The 22430-nt window shown below is 34.1% G+C and overlaps 1 long non-coding RNA gene across 1 annotated transcript; it reads left to right on the top strand.

The window, feature by feature from the left end:
* Positions 1-1359: 1359 nt before the first annotated feature.
* Positions 1360-9413, top strand: LOC103097347 (uncharacterized). Its single transcript, XR_473013.2, has 2 exons — positions 1360-1753; positions 9051-9413. It is a non-coding gene; the product is annotated as an uncharacterized LOC103097347 (long non-coding RNA).
* Positions 9414-22430: the final 13017 nt, after the last annotated feature.

Below are 22430 nucleotides of genomic sequence, written 5' to 3'. Positions count from 1 at the left end.
AGTCTTGATTCACCCCATTCCCATCCCCTATCCCCTTTATCTTGTAACCAGTTTTGAAAGTTGTCATTTGAGGATTTCTTTCTGCAAGTGATCTGTGAATTCTTTCAATTTCAATTTTATTTTCTTGTTCAAGGATCTCCAGGCAGTTACCTTTAATAATTTCTAACAATATAATGTCCAAGAGTTTTTCTTGATTGTGGCTTTCAGGTAGTGCAATAATTCTCAAATTGTCTCTCCTAGATCTATTTTCTAGGTCAATTGTTTTTTCAATAATATATTTCATGCTTACCTCTGTTTTTTTCATTCCTTTGATTCTGCTTTATTATTTTTTTTGGACTTCTCATGAAATTATTAGTTTCTAGATAGTCAATTCTGATTTTACAAGAAATTATCAAAAATAATTGCCCAGAGATCCTCAAACAAGAAAATAAAATTGAACTTGAAAGAATTCACAAATCACCTCCAGAAAGAAATCCTAAAATGACAATGTACAGGATTGTAATAGCTTAATTCAATAGCCACCAAGTCAAGGAGAAAATACTTTCTAATTTTTTCAATAGGAATGGGTGTTTTATATTGTCAAAGGATTTTCCTATCTCTATTGAGATAACTATGTGATTTTTTGTTAATTGCTATGTGAATGGTTTTCCTAATATTAAATCAACCTTGCATTCCTGGTATAAATCCCACTGGGTCATAGTGAATAATCCTTGACATAACTTGCTGTCGTCTCTTTGCTAGTATTTTATTTAAGATTTTTGCATCTATATTCATTAGGGAGTTTGGTCATTAGTTTTCTTTGTCTGTTTTTGATCTTCCTGGCTTAGGAATCAGTACCATATTGTTTATGAAAAAGAATTTGGTAAGGTTCCTTCTTTGCTCATTTTGTCAAATAGTTTGTAGAGTATTGGAATTAATTGTTCTTTAATTGTTTAATAGAATTCACTTGTGAATCTATCTAACCATAGGGATTTTTTCTTAGGAAGTTCCTTAATGCCTTGTTAAATTTCTTATTCTGATATGGAATTATTTAAGTAGTCAGATAGTTTTTCTAAAAATTTATAGACATAGATCTCAGTGTTTCCTTTATTATAAAGCATAAAAAATGAAAAGGGGACAGTTGATTCATGAACTGATATTATTTAATGAATGGTTTCTAAATTTATGGAGCACCCAAAAAGAGAAAAAACTAATTTACCAGATTTCTTAACCTTGTTTTTACTTAGACTGTGAATAAATTAAAATAAACAACAACAAAAATAACAAAAACCTTGTTTTAGACTCAAAATAAGTTAAGGAGAGATATCTTTACTTAATAACTCTACCCAGAAAAAAATTTTCAGTGCACAAGCATATAAGAATAAAATAACCTGAAAATTACTTAAATATTAGAAGGAAAGGAAAGAATATGTATGATAATAATCCTCTTTAGATAAGAACTATTGTTGCTGAAAATAAGGGTGCTAGTGTGAATTTTAAAAGTCTCCATCTTGGTATAGCACCCAAAAATTGTGCACACCCACACTACACAGGCATGTGCTAGTCAATGACAAATCAGAAATAACTAACTGCCCACCTGGGCTGTCCTAAGCCAAGCTAGAGCCAACCATTGGCAATTGTGAGACACAGGAAGTGAGGTAGGGAACAGCCTCTGGAATTCGCTTACTTCCTGTGGAGAGAGCTAGACGGCAGTTGGTGTTAGGAGCTTAGACAGGGAGGATGCTTGCAGACAGCTTTCCTTCATATCGGTCACGTGAGTTAAGGAATGATTCTTTCCACCTTGGCCCTTTGGGCCTAAAACTCCCTCTGCCTTGGTCAGAGGTTGAGTAGCCCCTCTTCCCTTTTCTCCTCTCTCCTTCTCTCCCTCTCCTTTCCCTACTCCCATTGTGATTAAGCCTCCATAAACTCCATTCTGACTTGAGTGTTTCATTTTAGGAATTTCATAAGTAAATTCCTTGGCGGCCATTGTTCAATATTACATCAATCTTAAAAAGCTAAATTTTCACCATTACACTAGAGTAGGTAACACTCAATCTTGCTGAATCCTAAATTTCAAAAAGAATAGCTATATACCCTGCCTTCAAAGCTGAAAATATATTTCATTGGTATATATTAACAGGAGGATAAATCAGAATAGAACAAACATTTCCATACTTTAAGGATTCTTTCTTTCTTTGCTTTTTCCTGGATAGGTACTTTCTTCAATGATGCAGATCATGAATAAATGAATGCTTGAAACATTTAAGTGCTAATTAAGTACAAAGTACCTTGCTAAATTATATGATTGCAAATGACAAAGAAAAATAACCCCTGCTCTAAATAAACTCATTTGATCCTTCTATAATTTTGTCCATTTCATTTCAGAGTTAGTCATAAGAGTCTCTCTAAACTTCAGCTAGATAGGAATTAGGCCATCGTCAGACCTATATTTGAAGATTTTCTCATTGGAAATAGCCTTCCATGTCTTGTATTTCTCTAGTAGAACTTTTGGCAACCTTGATACTACAATGAGGAATTGAAGTAGGTTTTTAGTAGGACAAAAGAAAGTTCATTTTATAATACATCTAGTCCTTCTTCCTGATCCTTAGAAAACAAATACCAGTTTCGTTGCTGCATACAATGAAGATTAATAATGATGGTAATGAAGATGGAGATTATAATAATTTTAAATGGATAAATTGAAAAATTATATGACAGTAGAGAGTCCTAGCCTTGGAGGAAATAAGACTTGAGTTCAAGTCTTATGTCTAATAAATTCTAATTGGGAGATGATGAAAATGTCACAACTATTCAGTGTACCAAGCAACTTTCTAATATTATAAGTTTCTACTCATTCCTAATCTTTATCAAAGTAGATAGACTCTACACTATTAGTTTTCAACACTGATAAAATTGTATTGGTCCTCTTTTTTCTATTCCCCAAACCTGTTCAAGAAAGAGAAAAAGGAAAGGGAAAGGTGAAAGATGAAAACAAACATTTATTAAGCTCCTGTTATATACCAAGCACTGTGCTAAGTACTTTATAAATATCTCATTTGATCTTTGCAATCACCCTGGGAGATAGTTCCTATTCCGATTCCTCTTATAATTGAGGAAGCTGAAGCAGGATTTGTGACTTGTCTGATGTTATACAGCTAGTGTTTGAACTCTAGGCCCAGTGGATTAACCACTGTACCACCAAGCTTCTCAACAAAGTATAGAGAACTTTATTTTTACTAAATAATTTATTTATGGAATATCTTTTCATACTAAAATACAATTTTATAGACATTTCCTAATTATATGAGCCTGGGGAAGTCACTTAATCACTTGCCATCTTGGTTTCTTCATATATAACTGTAAAAATTAAATTAGTTTCTCTACTAACATATAATTTAATGAGGTTTATTAAAGATTATCCGAATCCAAGGATAAAGAAATACAAAATAAGAAGCACATGCCTAGGACTGATTAGCCCATTCACATTCACTTACTACCTCTTGCATGCTGAGTAGAGAGATGTGTGTGACTAGAAGTGGAAGAAGAGAGCGCTTGGGAGGCAGAGAGCCCTTTAATACTAAATTATGTTCTCACACTCAGGTGAGGACTCAGGTGAGATTATAGGGAATTCTGGGAAGTACTGAGGACTTCTGGGGATTGAAGTCCAGGGTTCAAATCTCTGTTTTACATAAAATAGTTTTCATAATTCTATTACTACACACAGATAGTGTTTCTAAGGATCACAAAAGATAATGAATATAAGTACTTTGCAAAATTTATAGCACAACACATACACAGTTATTAGAGGGAAGAGTCAAGAAAAAACACTTTGGTAAAAGGCACAAAAATACTGAGGAAAATACTACTTTTAAATATAGAACTAGCACAATGATAAAAGAGGCACACAAAATCACTGAAAAAAAAGGACTTTCTAAAAAGAATAATTGGCCAAATTGAAGAAGAGATACAAAAGCTCACTGAAGAAAAATAATTTCCTAAAATTATAATTGAGCAATTAGAAGCTGATGATTCAAAGAGACATTAAGAAATAATAAAAAACAAGTCAAAAGATTAAAAGATAGAAAAAAGTGACCTGGAAAACAGATGGAAGAGAAACAATTTAAGAACGGTTTGACTATTGGATAGCTTTGATCAGCAAAAGCCTGGACATATCTAAAATAATTATGAATGAAAATTGCTCTGATATTTTAGATCCAGATGGTAATCCTTAAGTAATGTCCTGAAAAAAGATTCCAAAATGAAAATTCTTGGTCAGAGCTCTCAGGTAAATGAGAAAATACTGCAGGCTGCCAAAAACAAAAACAAAATAATTTTAAAAAGGTGGAGCTATAGTAAGGATCAGACAAGATTTAGTAGCTTCCATGATAAAGGAATGGAGGGCTTGCATATGATATTCCTGAAGGCAAAGGAGGTTAGATTACAACAAAATAACCTATTCAGAAAAACTGAGTATAACCTTCTGTGGGGGGGAATGTTCTTTTTTTTAATGAAATAGAAGATTTTCAAGCATTCCTGATGAAAAGACAAGAGCTGAACATAAAATTAGATGTTCTAAGGACTCAAGAGAAGTATAAAAATGTAAACATGAAAGAAAATCATATGAGATGCAATAAAGTGAAACTGTTGATATTCTTATATGGGAAGATGATACTTATAATTCTTAAGAACTTTATCATTAAAAAGGCATTTAGAAGAATGTTACATAGACAGAGTGTGCCAACTATGTTAAGATGATCTAAAAAAATGAAGAGGCAAAAAAGTATGCAAAGGGAGAAAGGGAAAGGGAGAGGGAAAATGAGGAAATTTTTCTGTGAAGAGGGATGAAGAGTGGAAATGCTTAAACCTCATTCTTATTAGAATTGGTTCAAAGAGTATATATACATACATATATATATATATGTATGTATATATATATATATATATTACCCAATAGGGAAGTAGGAGGGAAAGGTGATAAAAGATATAAAGTGGTAACAATAGGACAGATTTAGAAAAGCAGTGATCAGAAATAAAACAGATTTTTAAACAGGGATTAAATAAAAAAGAGAGAATAATAAACAGAAAAAAATAGGATGGAGAGAAATACACAAAAATTAATTATAACTGAATTAGAATGGGATGAGGTCACCCACAAAAGGTAAATGAATAGTAGAATTGATTAGACACCAGAATCCTATAATATCTTATTTATAGGAGATACATTTGAAACACAGAGACACACAGTCAAATTAAAAGTTAGAGTATTATCTATTATGCCTCAGATGAAATAAAGGCAGATAATAATGATGATCTCATAAAAAGCCAAAGCCAAAAGAGACCTTATTAGAAGAGAGGTTCAGAAAAATTATATTTGATAAAAGGTACCATAGAATATAAATTAATATCAAACATTTAAAGGGCAAATTTTTTTACAAATAAAAAATTATGTTTTACAAACAAAAACAAAATAGTTTTCCAAGTATATAGAGAAATGAGTAAAGTTTATAAAAATAATTAATTCTTCAAATAATTAATGGCTAAAGATATGAATAGGCAGTATTTAAAAGAAGAAATCAAAGCTATCTATAGTGATATAAAAGTGCTCTAAAAACGATTACATCACGACAAGTGTGGAAGAGGAGAGATTTATAAGAGATCTCAGAGACTTTGTAGAAATGAAAAGAACAAAGGTTCTAGCAGCAGCCAGGGATAGACTGGAGAGATTTGGAATCCTAAGGAAAAAGGAATCCAGAGAGCAGGCAGTTGGGACTGAGACAGAGACTTTCTCTGTCTCAGAGACAGCTGAGATGAAGTTCAGTCTTGGCTGGGCTGATCCCAAGAATCCCTTCTTTTCCTGAAATCCTGATTTCCATTCTCTCAAAGCCCCCACAAGTGGATAAAGACAGAAAGAAGAAAGTTCATAAGAAGAATCTCCACAGTTTCCCCACCTGAACTGAAGCTCCTGCTGGGCAGGGCTGAAGCCAGGGTTCAAGGTTTTGGGACATGAAGTCATTGAGCCCAAGTTCCCCTCAACGTTGGGGGGAAAGAGTTTAGACAGTTAGCGACTCCTTCTTCCTCTTCCCTTTTGCCTCAACTTACCAGCCTTTCCCCACTCCATCCTGTTTTATTACCACATTAGAATAAATTTGTGATCTTTTATAACTGGCTGAAGACTGAGTAAGGGGCAGCTTAAACTGAGGGGGGAGTGAAGGGACCCCATAAGAAAAGGAGCTTGCTGAACAGCAAAAGTGATCGAGGGGAGTAATACCATAGGATAGGTGAGGGGTCATAATTAGGGAAGACTGAAGGGGGAAACAAACAGACACCCTCCTCCTTCCTGGTCAGTCTCAACAACAGATACCCCTCCTTTGCCTTACCTTGAGAGGGAGAACTCCATTCTCCCTTTCTGCTTCCTTACCACCACAATTACTCAAGACTTATATGAACTGATGCAAAATAAAGTGAGAAGATTCTGGAAATCATTGTGCACATTAACTACAATGTTGTAATGATGATCACCAACGAATGAGTTGGCTACACTGATCTACAAATGTCCCAGGACAATTCCAAAGGAATAAAAAAGAAAAAAAAAAGTTCCCCACTACCAGAGAAAGAAGTGATGAACTCTATGTGCAAATTGTAATAAATTCCTCTTACTTTATTTTTCTTGAGTTTCTTATTATATATCTAAAATGGAAATATATTTTATATAGTTTCACATGTATAATTGAAATCAGTTTGCTTCCCTTTTCAGTGAGTATAATAGTGGGGATCAAAGGGAGGGAGAGAAATTGGAATTAAAAAAATTTTAAAAAGAAAATGAGGTTGAAAAGAAATATATAATATTAAAAAGATTGCTATTGTTATTATAGTTCTCTAATGGTTTTGAAGAGTTTTCTTCCAAATATCCTTTTAAGTATGTAATGTAAATATTACCATCCTCTTACAAAGAACTAATCTTAGGCACAGAAAAGGTAAGCAACCTTTCCAACTTGCAAAACCAGGACTTAAACACAAATTTTCTGATCTTGAACTTAGGAGTCTTTCTTTTATACCATTATATGAATAATAAAGTATTTAAAAATGAATCCTGGAACCAAATTATTATACTCAGGATTATTTATTAGAACTAGAATGATTTTTAGAAAAAATAAAATAGAAAAAAAATTTTAGAAATAAAAATGATTTTAGAAAGTAGATTGAAAAAAAAGAAAAAAAAGAAAAAAAGAAAAAAATATATTGCCATAAGGTGAACAGCTAGACTCTGCCCTGATATCCTCTTTCTCAAACTAGGGATATAAATCTCTTTTTTTTCTGGGACTTATTAGGGTTATATTCCTAGAGGAGACAAATACTTAGGGAATTGCCTAATGGTTCATTGAAGTCCTTTGGAATTCTGACTTGGCCTTGGGATATTTCCATTAAAAAATTTCCAAGAAGATAGGATCACTGGTTGAGCTTGGGAGGATACTCAACTTCTCCAAACTAAAGAGAATGGCTACATTAGGAGGAAAAATTAATCCTTTATATCCTGATCAAATATTGAATAATTGAATAACTCAGTCTTCTCTTTGGTCCAGGAACAGAAATATTACCTCAAATAGCCAATCAATGTCCCTTGAAACATTTGGAGGAAAAGAGAGGAAGCTGGAACTGTGCAGATCCAGAGTAAAAAACAATGAACAATTCTGTACCTGTTAGGGAGAAACAGGCCTGCCTAAATGCATATTATGGAAAACAGTCCTTCCCTGCTGGAGGCGGGGGTGGGGATGAAACTAGACAGCCCAATAAGTCTTTTTCTATCTCTCATTTCTATGAATCTCTGATTCACTTTCCATGCATCTCATCATCATTCACTATGGGAACTAGAGCCAAGGCACATAAAAGCAATAGCTGATACAATGCAATTTACATTTTGTAATGCATCAGCCTTAACAGTTACAACAACGGAAATGTTCAAATGAGATAGTTTGAAAGTAGATTGAAATGGCATGCCCAGAGACTTGTTAAGAGTAAGCAGTAATAGAGCAGGCTCTCTGCAAATAACTGGAAATATGTCAGCAGAGGCTAGAGCCAATAGGAGCAGAACTAGTCAAATTACATTTTTGCTTGAGTAGCAGAGAAAGGATTGACCTCAGGGTCAAAAAGATGCAGGTTCAAGTTCAGCCTGACAAATAATGGTTATATGAGCCAGGACAAGTCACTTAACAACTTGGTGACTCCAAGCAATTACCTACTAATTGAATAATTGCTGTTGTGGAGTGGGGGTTATAGTGTTAGAAATTCTTGAAGCCCTAAAAACTACATTACCCAAAATTCCTTTCTGTATTACCTAGAATCCTTTTCCATTTTCCTGTGTCCTTGCCTTTGTGTGATTGATTATAAGTGGTTGTAACTCCTCCCGTTTCCTCTCTTTGACCGGCAACCAGGCTGAGTTCAAGCAGTTCTTTTGCTTTATTTATTATTAATAAAACTTTAAAAATATAATACTTAGTTGTTGAATATTAATTTAAAAAACCCACGATGTAGAGAAGGCTTTAGGAAATAAAGTTAGACAGTATTCTTCTAGTGAAATGGAAGAATTGTACAGTCTTAGATATTTTTCTATCTTGTATATGACCTGGGCTATCATAAAAATCTTGACTTCTAGACCTGCATTTCTAGAAAGGAATTTCCTTTTGATCATTTTCATCCACTTCCTCATTTTTCAGATAGTGGAACTGAGGCCCAGAGAAATGAAATAAGCTATCAGAAATCACACATACAATTCAGAGAAAGAGTTAAATAAATGAATGAGTTCAGGTCCAAATTAGTCCTTTAGTTTAATTGTTAGCAATCTTCCTTTTTTCCTAACTCTGCTTTTTTAAGGGAAACTGTCAATCCTTCCTTTCATTTGTGGTCCTTTGGGTACTGAAATTGTGCACATCTCCCTAGTACTTAAGGTTAAAGTGTCCCTGGCAGCCTTCTCTTGGCAGTCTTTAATTGATAGTTGTTTGATCACATTCGTTTTCGCACTCTGCTAGCCTGAACACAGTTATTGCTAATAACCTTCTCTCTTTGTTTCTTTTCAGGAAAGAGAAACTGGTTTTCTGCTTGGTGACCCTTGCTTTCTTCTCTATGTGGCTTTTCTTAAGCCAAGAGAAAGAAATAGTTCCATCACACAGTGCATGTCGGCAGTTTCTTTTACCGTCTTGTCCTAATCAGATTTTGTCCTCTCTAAGGAAAGGACCTTTCCTCTCCTTTCAGATGTTTGAATTAACATAGCCGTCCTTTTTTGGAGAGTTCTGTACGCAGTCTTACGTTTCACAACCAGGCCAAAGACTTCTGACACAAAACTCTTGGGAAAATTTTACAGGGGGGAGAATCCCCTTCCTTCTGAACATGGTAGAGTACCTTGCAAATAGAACACACAGTGCTGCTAAACAGACACTCGATAGCTTTGCCAGTGTATTTTTTTTCTGTGTCAAATTACCTTGAATGATGGATAGAATCCAAAAATCTAGATAAATGAAACATAGATGAATGAAATTGTAGTTTATCACTGAGAATCAGGGCAAGGGGCCGAGGAACGATGGAGAGGGACTCAAAACAGAGACACGAGCAAGCATCTTCTATAGATATTTCCAGCAACACATAGAACTTCTCAGAGTGAGTGAATGTAACTAGAAGCAGACAGCTTGAATCATTTGAGATTGATTGTTAGCATGGAGGAGTCATGTTTTCTACCCTGAGGTAAATTTTTCTGTTGTGGTGCTCCCTTTAAGGATGCATGATGGAGTGGCACTTCCTTTCCTTCTGCTATTTCAGGGCAAGTATAGACAATCTGACTGCTTCTTATCTGTCATGAGGCCACTTTTAATTGCTGGCTTAGCTATACAGGTGGCTATACTTAGAGGGCAATCTCTCACCCCAGGGCCTCTCCTTCTTGACAGCCTTAAAGTGTAAGAAAGACTCTCTGCTCCCCAGGAATTGAGAGAAGTAAAGGAAATGCCCATCCCTGGAAGGAGATGCCCTTTTCCCAACACAGCCTGGTTCCCTAAGTACACAGGCACCTAGCACGCCCCTATCAGGCACTCGATAGACTTCTGCTTGTGTCTCTTTCATTGGTGCATTTCCTTCGGTACTTGGTATCTTTTCCCAATCCTGGTCACTCAAGAAAAGGGCAGCCACAGCAGCAGCTAGAACAGAAGCAGCAGAGGCATCAAAAGACTGCTTGGCTTCCTTCAAGACTTTGCTTAAATTCTACTGTCTGCAAAAAGGACTTTCTCAATCTCTTCTGTTCCTCTACAAATATATAATATTTTGGGTGTACAATTTTTCACATGCTGTCTCCCCCTTGAGAAAACGCAAGCTCCTGGGGGGTAAAATACTTTTTGGTTTTCTTGGTACCACAAGTACTCAGGACAATGCCTGGCACTCAGTAAGTGTTTAATAAAGGTTGTGTTAATTGTAAACCTTATATTGCTTGATGTTGTAGTTATACTGTTTGCATAGATCCTTTGTACTTCTCCATTCACAGATTATGAACTGTGCCAGGCTGATAAAACTGATGATTTTTGATTGGCTGAAACTCTTGATCAGTTTAGGGGTCTTAGTTCATTTAAGGTCCTCTCCCCATCACTTCCATCCCAGTATGTAGTCCCAAGACACTCTCCCTACCAGCGTATCCCTTCTCTACTGCTTAGGAATAACCCTCCTACATTTGGCATTGATTACTAGGTCTCAACCATGGCCATTCTTAGGGTATATATATTTTGCCATCGAAACCCCAACTTTGAGAATGATTCTTCCCTAATAAATCTCTTCCTTCCTGCTACATGACTTTCTTCTGTGAGATGAATATCTGTTGTTTATATTGCCACATAGAGTACATGTGTGTGAATGTGTTTGTGTTTTTGCTTGCCTTCTGGCTGCATGGCATAATAATAAAGCTCTTCTTTGTACCAATTTCTTGAAAATTTCTAAATCCAGTTCTTTGCTTCTACCAAAGTCATGATGACAAATACTCAAATACTCATTGACTAACTGACTGCTGGAAGAGAAGGAAAGTCACTGACAGAGAAAGAAACCACCAGAAAGAAATGAACCCACTTGGCATAGATAGATCAGGCTGTATTTAGTAGAACTGAAATGTAAAATAGGTCATGAACATGCCTTTTTCAAAATTCTCAAATAGGCTTGTATATTTAACTCTCAGCTTATGTTAATTATACTATAATTCTTTATTGATTAAAGTTCTCCTTCTGGGTAGGAATAACATTCCTTGTTTCTGCTCTGGATATAAACTTCCTCTCTCTTCTGCTAGGGAGGACTCAAACTAAATTCCCAAATAAAATTATTCTTCAGGAATCTAAGCTGAACTAGAAATGGGAGTCTAAGGAGTCTTGTTCCCATGTTGAGGTGACAATGAACCCAGGAAAAATTCCAAGAGTAAGTAAAGGGCAAAGATTGGTGAAAAATACCAGTCCCTATGGCCATTGCCTGTCTAGCCAAAGTATGAATTGGGTGACTTGTATACCTAGTCTATAGAAAATCTATAAGTATGGATTATGACACCTAAGAAAATTTGGAGGGGATGAGAGCACAACAATACCCTGAGGCTAACTGCTGGGAATGAGGGATTTGACATATAAGGTGGAGTTACTCTCTATTAGGGATTTGAGCATTCAGGGAAGGTAAGCCCGAGGACACTAGTATAAGAACTGCAGAACCCTTGAAAGGGTAAAGGATGATGGCTGAGGCTAATAACCATAATCATATTTTGTTATTGTTGGAATTAGCTAGGTGCCATTGTGGATGAACTGCCAGACTTGGAGTTAAGAAGAGTCATCTTTCTGAGTTCAAATCTGATATCAGGCAATTACTGACTGTGTGACTCTTAAAGTCTTTAAACCTGTTTGTCTCAGTTTCCTCATCTATAAAAATGAGCTAGAGAAGAAAATAGCAAATAATGTTAGTATATTTGCCAAGAAAACCCTAAATGGGGACATAAATATAATGATTGCTTTTACATAGATTTTTAAGGTTTGCAAAATACTATATTTAATTTAACTCATTTGATGCTTTCTACAATGAGGTAGGTACTATTATTATATCCATTTTAAAGATGAAGCAACTGAATCCAAGGAAAATGGTTTTCATAGGCACATAGCATTAAGCATACAAAATTGGACTTGAATGTGGTCTTGGTGATTCCAAATTCAGCATTCTTACTCTAGCATCTCAGTGTAGGGTTCAGAGAAGGTCATATAAAAACTATAAGTTAATAAAAGAATACATAAGAGGAAAACTATATGGAACAACCATGTCTCCCATCAAGTTGGCATCTAGGATATAGTCCTATTACCCCAGTCCTAGGCATTACTCTGGCAAATAACAACTTTCCAAATATACCGGAGTATATTTTGTGCATAATTAAGCCAACATAACTAAAATTTGTAGGGAAAATTTGCCTTTCCTTCCTTTCCAATAATATTAAAGATTATTATTAAATTTTATTATTAAAGAGTATATGTGCTTTTATAAAGTTAAAACTTTTTCTCATTTTATGACTTTTATATATAAATAAAGCATAAAAAGTGATAACTATATAAATAAGGTATTAGGAAATTAAGCTTTGTTATTGAATGAAACATGTTTTGAAACTATTTTGATTATTTCAAACTGAGTTTGGTAATTCATTTGAAATTTTATAAGAAAATGGGGACCACTATTTCCTCCAAACTTGAAAGCTCCATTGACCACCAGATGCTATGGCTCTTGGCTCTTCTCTCACTACTACTTAATAGTACTGTGAAATTTAGATTACCCCACCCTACTTAGATTGTACTTTATGGAGAAGATGAAATTGTAATCTCCTGATTGAACAATGAAGGTACTTAGTTCTTACTTTATAGTGAAGCTAGAACTTTGAGCTAAGTCTAATTTCAGATCTTAATACAAAAAGTATTAAGTAACTATAAAGGGTAAATTAATCACAAAAAGGTTAAGTAACTAACAAAAGGTAAACTTAACAAACAAGTGTTAAGTAACTCAAAAGATATAATCTAATCAAAGAAGATGAGAACTAAAGAACGGGCAGTCCTGGAGAAAGCCTCTGATATGACTAGTAGATGTGAAAATTTAGAGGAATGGACAAAAGAGTAAAAGGTCTATATATTTCACATCACCTCCTCTCTCTGATAACTTTGGCGGTGTAGAATTGACTGGTAGCAGCCTGCTGGGCCTTTTGGCATCTTGGCATGGCTATGGCTATTGTCTGGTTCAGTGGTGAGTTTCTGGCTGTTACTTTCCAAACTTTATCCTCTTAGAAGCCTCTAATCTCCTTCAGAGACCTAGAGGTGGAGATCTTGAACTCTCCCTGGCACAGGTCAGGCAGGAGAAATCCTATACCCTCTTCCCTCTTTCTCCTCAAAATCCTTTCCTCTATATTAATTAAAATTAACACAAATTTCCAGACTGAGTTGGATATTGTGGGGGGGATTTTCCCCTGGCAACCAATTAATTTAAATTTTAAATCACAACCCTTAAATTATCTCTACAGTACTCAACACTGAAAAATTGGCAAGCAATTTTGGTTCCTCCTGAAATCATGGCCACTGGAGACTAGTTCAAGTCAATAGGCCTTAATTTAGATCACAGTCAGGACCTTTCCCTTGGGTTGGATGCTTTATATAACTAATAAAATCTTATTGGAACCTTTATTTCTTGATCTATAGTTTGTATTCATAAGAAACATCCCAGAAATTTAAACATAGTATATATATACATTTTGGGTAATGGGGAATTCAAACCACTATTTCTTAGAAGCATGGTGATTCTGTCTCAGTCTAAGAGACAGGGAAGTTGTAATGATATTATATAGTTAATACAAAAGTGATGAAAAGATAACAAAACAATTAGAATCTATGAGAGGTGGAATATTTGTTTGTGCTTATGAGAACTGCCATTTTCCTAAAGTCTGAAATGTTAATTGCTCTAACAATGAATTAGTAAGTACATAATTTGTGACATAAAAACTAATCAGTGTATATAATGATAAGGGCCAGCTAATTAGAACCTTGAAGATAAGAGATGAAATTTAGTGGTTTGTACAGAATTATTGAAACTTTGAGAATTGAAAGAGATCATATTACATAGCTTCATTAACACTTTCTAGGATATTCTGATAAAAATAAAAGTTATGTCAAAAAAACAAAGTGAATTTTTTAGAAACTCTTTTCTTCATTACATTTTTGTGTTTCTTTTTCCAGTTGACCAGTTTTGCTTTTAAAGCCATTTTCTTTCTGTATTACTTCCATTTCTTCAACCTTTCTTATTTAATTTTTAAATTCCTTTTTGAGTTCTTCTAGTTGTTTGATTCTCACTGTGAGATTCTCCAAAAAATTCCCTGCTCAACACATTTTAAATTTAATCTGTATTATTGAGATTTTCTCCAATACTTTCTTATCTAGGCAGTCAATAAAACAAACCAAAAAAAAGTCCTGTATAATTTCCCAGATTCCCAGGTATAATAATCATATTGAAATTTTAACCACCTGCTTTTTCATGAGCTTGAACCTATCACCATCACAAAGCTTTAACAGTTGAATAAATATACCTGCTTTCATTTATGTTTCTCTGTACTAATATTATATAATCAATAGCTAGAAGGGAAAGTAGAAATGCTTCATCACAAGGCTCCTTTTTTTTTTAAAATGAGAAAACTAAGGAATTGAGGAATGCCCAAAGTCAGAATTTTTAACAAAAGATATGTTATTCTAACCCAAGTGGCATCAAACCAACCATTGTTTATTATACAAATCTCACTTGTAAATTCTATAATTGTTAACTTGGATTTAGATTATCCTTAAGTAGATTCCTGAATATCATGTGAAGTATTGTTGCTGTTTTTATTTGTTTTTTTTAATCAGATCCCTCATAATTTTAATCTTTGCAGTAGTCCATTTTATCTGTAACAACTCTGTATCTTTATTTCTTCACAATTTTTCCTAGCTTACTCCCTTCTTTCTATGAATTAGAAAAACCAACTCTTAGATATGCCAAAGGAATTGATACAAAGGTCTTTGAAATAGCCTTTAGATCCAACTTGAAGGTGAAACCTTCAGTCTCTGTTGCCTTTCCCATTAGAATGTGAGCTCCTTAAAAGCAGGAACTGTCTTCCCTTTCCATTTGTATCCTAGAGTTTAGTTTGGTGCTTTGAAAATAGCAGAGGATTTAAAAATGCTTCAGTGATTCATTCATTGTCCTGTGAATACTTTTATAAAAAGTGTTTTTTTGTTTTTTTTTTTTTGCTTTTTGTAACCTCAAAACAAATGTTAAAATTAACTTTTGTAAAAGTTTAGATTTTTTAAAATCTTGCTTTTTCTTTTTTTATCTGAGTCATAGCTATACCCTTGGGGAAGCTATGAGAAATATTTGAATCTTCTCATATCCACATCACTGCAGAGGGAGGTAGATGGGAGTGAGAGAAAATAAGTGTTCTTTAACAATAAAAAAAATAAGAAAATTTTGAAAAGAAGCCATCTTTTACTGTGGCTGTAATAATGCATCATTAAGAATGCTAAATTCAGATTTGGAGGCACTGATTTCAAATTCCAGTTTTGCCAATTCATAACTGAAACTTTGAACAAGTCATTTAACCTCTGTGGGTCTCTATTTCCTCATTTTCAATATGGAAAGATGAGAAAGATGGAAATAAATTATCTATATGGTCACTTCCAATATTCTATGATGTAACATTGGCTTTGTTATAGGAAAATTTGATGTTAAATGGACAATAATAATTTAAAATGCAAAGTAGAGGAAAATCTGTTTTTAAATCATTAAGAGTTATGACCGATACTTATATGACATTTGAATATATGTACATAAAATTATTTTTCTACTTTTGGGGGAGAATGTAATGATGTGATCAGGAATTTTTCCAAATATATAATACTAAACTGTTTTATGTTATTCCATTTTCTTTTGTCTCTGACTTATGTTTCATAAGGGGGGTTTAAACATAATAGTCATTTATATGTCAAGGTATTAGATACTGTAATTTTGTTTTAAAATTCTCAATTTGGAGTATAAAGTTTGGAATTGGTCCCACCTCAGATGGAATGCAAGATTGAACCTCTGATGAATTTGAATGTGCTGCTAACCCTCTTTTACTTCTCTGTATACGTACTCTCTGGTGCATGGTGTGTTTCTGCTTTTTACAGGGGCAATCAATCTTATGCTTTTCAATGCACCTATTTCCCACATTACAGACTCCTGCAGCAGTAAGCTCACACTTTATATTGATATAAAATTCACTCACACTGTCAACAAGGTGCTGTTGAGGAGAAAACCATACAAACAGGTACATGTCTTAGCAACACAGATGGTGTTTTCATTCATTGAGCTTGATCCTGTCAGCACTCCAGCAGTTGCATTTTTTATTTTATGAGGGAAATCTGCTCTCTATAGTGAAGTATGGGACAAATTTCTTCCACATTTAAGAGATTAATATTCCTCAATTACATTCTAACTCTTAGCATCTACAGATGTTGGTGTGTATCATCAGACAGAGACAATTAATACACATAAGAAATACTCTGTGTTTGTGGAGAAGAACCAGACCTCTAGGTTTACAGATGCATCATATAGCAAGCCAGTTCAAAACTGAGAATGACAGCAGCAGTGAATATGGTCAACTCTAGCAGTCAAGGACTCCTGAGGGGATTGCCCTGGAGAATAAGGATCATCCAGTTTCTCTCCACTAGACGTTGCTGACCAGATGTAGTCACTTGAAAGGACAGGATCTCTGGAGTTCAATAAGTATTAATAGCAGTGTCCCTGGAGCAGCAGTGACTGAAAAGAGGATCTACCTTAGGAATTCAGGGATATAACAGTGGCAAACTAGAAAGGCAAATAAAAGATAGAGAGCTTCAGGCTTCTATAAGGACAGAGGGTCTCCCAGTGCAGTATGGGGATACACCTAGGAAGAACTACAAAGGAATACAAGAATTTCCAGCAACGAAGAGCAGAGTTTACCTTTTGGTTACATGTATTCTCTTAGTCTCGTCCACTCTCTCCAGGGACCTTGCATGTTCCTGGGGAGACTGTGCTGCCATTTTGGAGGGATGATTCAGTAATAATTCACCTTGCATACTTGCTTAGCAAGTCACTTTTCTAAAAGCTAATTAACTCTGGCTATTAATCATTGGATTGGAATGGTGAAGGATCATGAGCAACAGTACTAGAAATCACAGAGATGCTCAAGGTTACTTCTAGATCCCCAAAGGAGTAGTTGTAATTATTCTCTAGGGACTCCATTCCAAAGGGGGAATTGGGAAAGAGGTCTGAGAGCAAGGTGACTGACTCATGGAAAAATGTGTCATATGAAATAAAGATAAAAAATTAACAGAATTCTGAATTCTGTCAATCAACAAGCATCCCTTAAATATTTACCATAAGTCAAACTCTGGGAATATCAAGTTAAAAAGAAAGATAATTCCAGTCCTCAAGACGTTTATAGTCTAGTAGAGAAAATCAAGACATGAAAGGAAGGTGAAAATATGGAGAGACCAAGGGTTATGAGCATAACAAAAGTCCCTAAAAAACCTGTAGAAGGATAAGAAAATCTATTGTTTGCAAGTCAAATGGCCCTTTTGGAAAAATAAATGTGATTAGTGGGTCAAGACTGGCTCTTTATGAAGCCATTTTAGTTCTTAGAGATTATATCTTCCTTTTATGGAAGTTCACAAAATGACCTTTTAATAATAAATTCTAAAGCACTGCCAAGAATTGAAGTCAAATTCATAGACCTATAATATGAACACATTCTCTCTCTCTCTCTTTCTGTCTCTGTCTCTCTCTCTGTCTCTCTCTGAAATCAGTGATATGTATTCCTCCCTTTCCCTGCAGAAGCATGACTTTTATTATCCATGATATTCCATAAATCAATGACAATGGCTTATAAATTTACATCTGGCTATTCCTTCTGGACCAGCCATTTTTGTAGATTATATGTCAGTTTACCAGTGTAATGAATTCAGCAAAGACAGGTGTTCATTTTTTTTTAACCCTTACCATCTTGGAATCAATACTGTGTAATGGCTCCAAGGCAGAAGAGTGGTAAGGGCTAGGCAATGGGGGTTAAGTGACTTGCCCAGGGTCACACAGTTAGGAAGTGTCTGAGGCCATATTTGAATCCAGGACCTTCTATTTCTAGGCCTGACTCTCAATCCACTGAGCCACCTAGCTGCCCCCCCCCCGCCCCGCCCAGTTAGGTGTTTCTTAATCTTCTCTTGATAACATTTTAAAAATTATTCTTCACAATCAGAACTCATTCTCTTTGGTTTACAATAAAAGAAGTAAAACATGAGTTGTATAATTTCATCTTCTCTCAATCTATCATCATCTTCGTAGACACATAACAGTTAAATGAAGGGAAGTTGAATTGTAACTTAGGCAAATGAAAACTTGTAGAAAAGATCACAGAACTAGTTAAAATGATTAAATTGAAGGGATCAAAGAGTATGAAGGAGGTGATCTAAAACTGGAGATTAGAATCAATGTTAGCATTCCATAAGGTTCCATGACAAATTACTCAGATCCTTTTTAACCAATGAAGAAATTATAGAATATTATAGACAGAGTATATTTAGATTTCAGTATAAATTTTAAGGTCACTGTATAGCTGATAAAGAATTATGAAATTCATGTTATTAATTTTGTTTTGTTTAATCTATATAATTATATTGGAAAAATATGGATTTTGCAATTATGGAGGAGCTGTTGGAAGGTAAATTTACTGGTACATTGTTGGTGAAGCTATGAATCAATATAACCATTTAGAAAAGAAATGCATATTATGTACATAGTGTCAAAATATCTATAAATTAATGAGGCCATTGATTATAATCAAAAGATCTCATATATCAATACATTCATAAACCACTTTTTGTGCAATTTACCTACTGAATGAGAGGTGACTAAACAATATATGAAGATAAGAGAATATTATGTCATAAGGATGAACAAATATGATAATTACAGAGAAATTTGGAAAGTTTTGTATGATTTAATGTAGAGTGAAGTAAGAACATTCTATAAAATAATATATGAAAAAATATAATTGGAAAGAATGACAATAGCACAATCAAAAGTGAATATTACAAAGTTTCAAAGACAATGATGGTTTTTAGTCTCCTTGTCTCCAGCAATAATGCAACCTCCTATAGGAATCCTTTCCTGATCCATCATAATTCTAATATCTTCCTTCTCTTCATCATTTCCTGTTCATCCTGCATAAAGTTTATTTGTACATATTCATTTGTATGTTGTTTTCTATTAGATAGTGAATTTCTTGAAAGTAAAGATTATCAGAGAGTGGAGACAAGATGGTAGAATAGAGGCATGGAGAGTTCAAAACTCTCTGAGAAATCTCTCCAACCATCCTAAAAATACCACTTCAAAATAAATACTAAAGTGGAGTATATTATATAAATATTTGGGAAGTTTGGCAAAGAAGGCATCCTACCAAATTATTTTTAGAACAGAAATATGGTGCTGTCTAAAACAGGAAGAGCAAAAACTGAGAAAAAAATATTATAGAGCAATTTCCTTAATGGATACAGATGCAAAAATGCAAGGACCACTCACTATGATTAGGTGCGATTTAAACCAAGAATGCAGAACTTCGTTAATATTAGCAAGACTATCAGCCTAATTGATCCTATCAATATAAAACTAAGAAATCTCATGGTTATCTCAGATGCAGGAAAATTTTTTGACAAATTACAACATTCATTCGTATTATGACCACTAGAGGGCACAGAAATAATAGAAACTTTCCTTGAAGTGATTAGGATTTCTTTAAAAGCATTAGTAGTATTTGTAATGGGGATAAGCTAGAAGTCTTACTAATAAGATCAGGGGTGAAGCAAGGATGCCTATTATCATCAATATTATTTGATATTGTACTAGAAATGCTAACTATCAGAATGAAAGATGAAACATGATTTGAAAAATTAAAGTAAACAATGAAGAAAATAACATCACTTTTTAGATAAGAGGATATGCTTAGAAAATTCTGGACAATCAACTTCAAAATTAGTTAAAATGACTAATAATTTTAACAGAGTTGCAGGATACAAAATAAACCCACATACATCATCAGTATTTCTACGTATTACCAACAAAGTCAAGCAGGGAGAGCTACAAAGAAATTCCAGTTAAATAAACTGTAGAAAGTATTCAATACCTGGGAATCTACTCTCCAAGACAAATACGGGAATTATATGAACATGGTTACAAATTGTTTTCACACAAATAAAGTCAGATCTAAATGACTGGCATAAATGTCAATGGCTCTTGGATAGATTGAATTAATATAATAAAGATGACAACTCTACCTAAATTATTTTACTTATTCAGTTCCATACCAATCAAATTACAAAAAAAAAACGATTTTATAGAGCTAGAAAAAATAATAAAAATTCATTTGAAGAAAAAAAAGGTCTTAGAATATCAAGGGAATTAATGAAAAAAATGTATAGGAAAGTAGTCTAGCCATGCCAGATCTCAAACTGTAGTATAAAACTGTTATCAAAACAATCTGGGGGTTTGTTTCCAGTGAATAATGTATGAAAACGAGCAAATAAAATAATATTTAAAAAAAAAAAACAATCTGGGGGGCAGCTCAGTGACTCAGTGGATTAATAACCAGGTCCAGAGATAGGAGGTCCTGGGTTCAAATATGATCTCAGACACTTCCTAGTTGTGTGACCCTGGGCAAGTCACTTAAACCTATTATCTAGCCCTTACCACTCTTCTGCCTTGGAAATAATACACAGTATTGATTCCAAGAGGGAAGATAAGGGTTTTAAACAAAACAAAACAAACAAACAAACAAACAAAAGCCAACCTGTTACTAGCTAAGAAATAGAATGGTGGATGAATGGAATATATTTGATACACAATATGAAGCTGTAAATGACCATAGCAATTTAGTATTTGATAAATCCCCAAATCCCAGATTTTATGATAAGAACTCACAATTTGACAAATCTGCAAGGAAAACTGGAAAACAGTAGGACAGAAACTAAGTATAGCCAATTACCTCATATCACTCTACCAAGAAAAGGCCAAAATGGGCATACAAAAAGGATGGTACCATAAGGAAATTAGGGGAGCTTGGAAGCCTGTCAAACTGATAGAGAAGAGAAGAATTTCTGATGGAATAAGAGATAATGAACATTATGAAATATAAAATGAATAATTTTGATTAGATTAAATTAAAATTTTTTTGTACAAACAAAACCAATGTAACTAAGATTAAAAGTCAAATAAAAAGCTGGGGGGAAATTTAATAGCAAATTTCTCTTACAATGGTCTCATTTTTCAAATATATAGCAAACAAAGACATTTAAAAGAATACAAATCATTCTACAGTTGACAAATATTGAAATGATATTAATAGTTTTCAGATGAAGAAATTGAAATTGTGATCATATGAAAAATGTTCTAAATTACTATGAATTAGAGAAATGAAAACTAAAACAACTCTGAGGTATCACTTCACACCCATCAAACTGGTTTATATAACACTAAAGGGAAGTGATAAATATTGGAGGTGGTTTGGCAATTTGGGGATGCTAAGGCATTGTAGGTAGAGTTGTGAACTGACCCAATGATTCTGGAGGGTGATTTGGCACCAGGCCCAAAGGCCTTTAAGCTGTGCATACCCTTTGATCCAATGACACCATTACTAAGTATGCTTCCCAAAGAGATTTTTAAAAAGGCAAATACCTATTTATACAAAAATATTCATAACAGCTCTTTTTGTGGTGGCAAAGAACTGGAAACTGAGATGTCCATCAACTGTAAAGGATGAACAAATTGTGGCATATGATCACAATGGAATACTTTTATGCTATAAGAAAAGGCAAGCAGGCTGATTTCAGGAAAAAAAAAACAAGAAAACAAACTGGAAAGACCTACATGAATTGATGAAGAGTGAAATAAGCAGAACCAGGAGAGCATTGTGATTAACTATGATGATCAAGTATGAAAGACTTAGCTACTCTCAGCAATGCAATGATTTGAGACAATTCTGAAGAACTTATGACAAAGAATGTTTTCCAACTCCAGAGAAAGAACTGTTGGAGTATGATGAATGCAGAAAGAAGCATACTATTTTTACTTTATTTTATGTGTTTTTATCTTGGGGTTTTAGTCTCATATATCTATTCATTCACAAAACAATGACCAATATGGAATTAAATGTTGCATAATTGTACATGTATAATCAAGATCAAACTGCTTATTATCTTGGGGGGAATAGAGAAGGGAAAAAAGGAGGGGAAAATTTGGATCTTATAATTTCAGAAAACATATGTTGAAAATCATTATTATATGTAATTGGGAATATAAAATATTTTTAAGGAGGAGAGAACAGGCTATTTTTAACTTTCTTT

Source organism: Monodelphis domestica, chromosome 5, assembly GCF_027887165.1.
Source record: "Monodelphis domestica isolate mMonDom1 chromosome 5, mMonDom1.pri, whole genome shotgun sequence".
Lineage (NCBI taxonomy): Eukaryota > Metazoa > Chordata > Mammalia > Didelphimorphia > Didelphidae > Monodelphis > Monodelphis domestica.
Note: the sequence above shows the minus strand (reverse complement) of the source record. Positions and strands in the feature narration are given on the sequence as shown.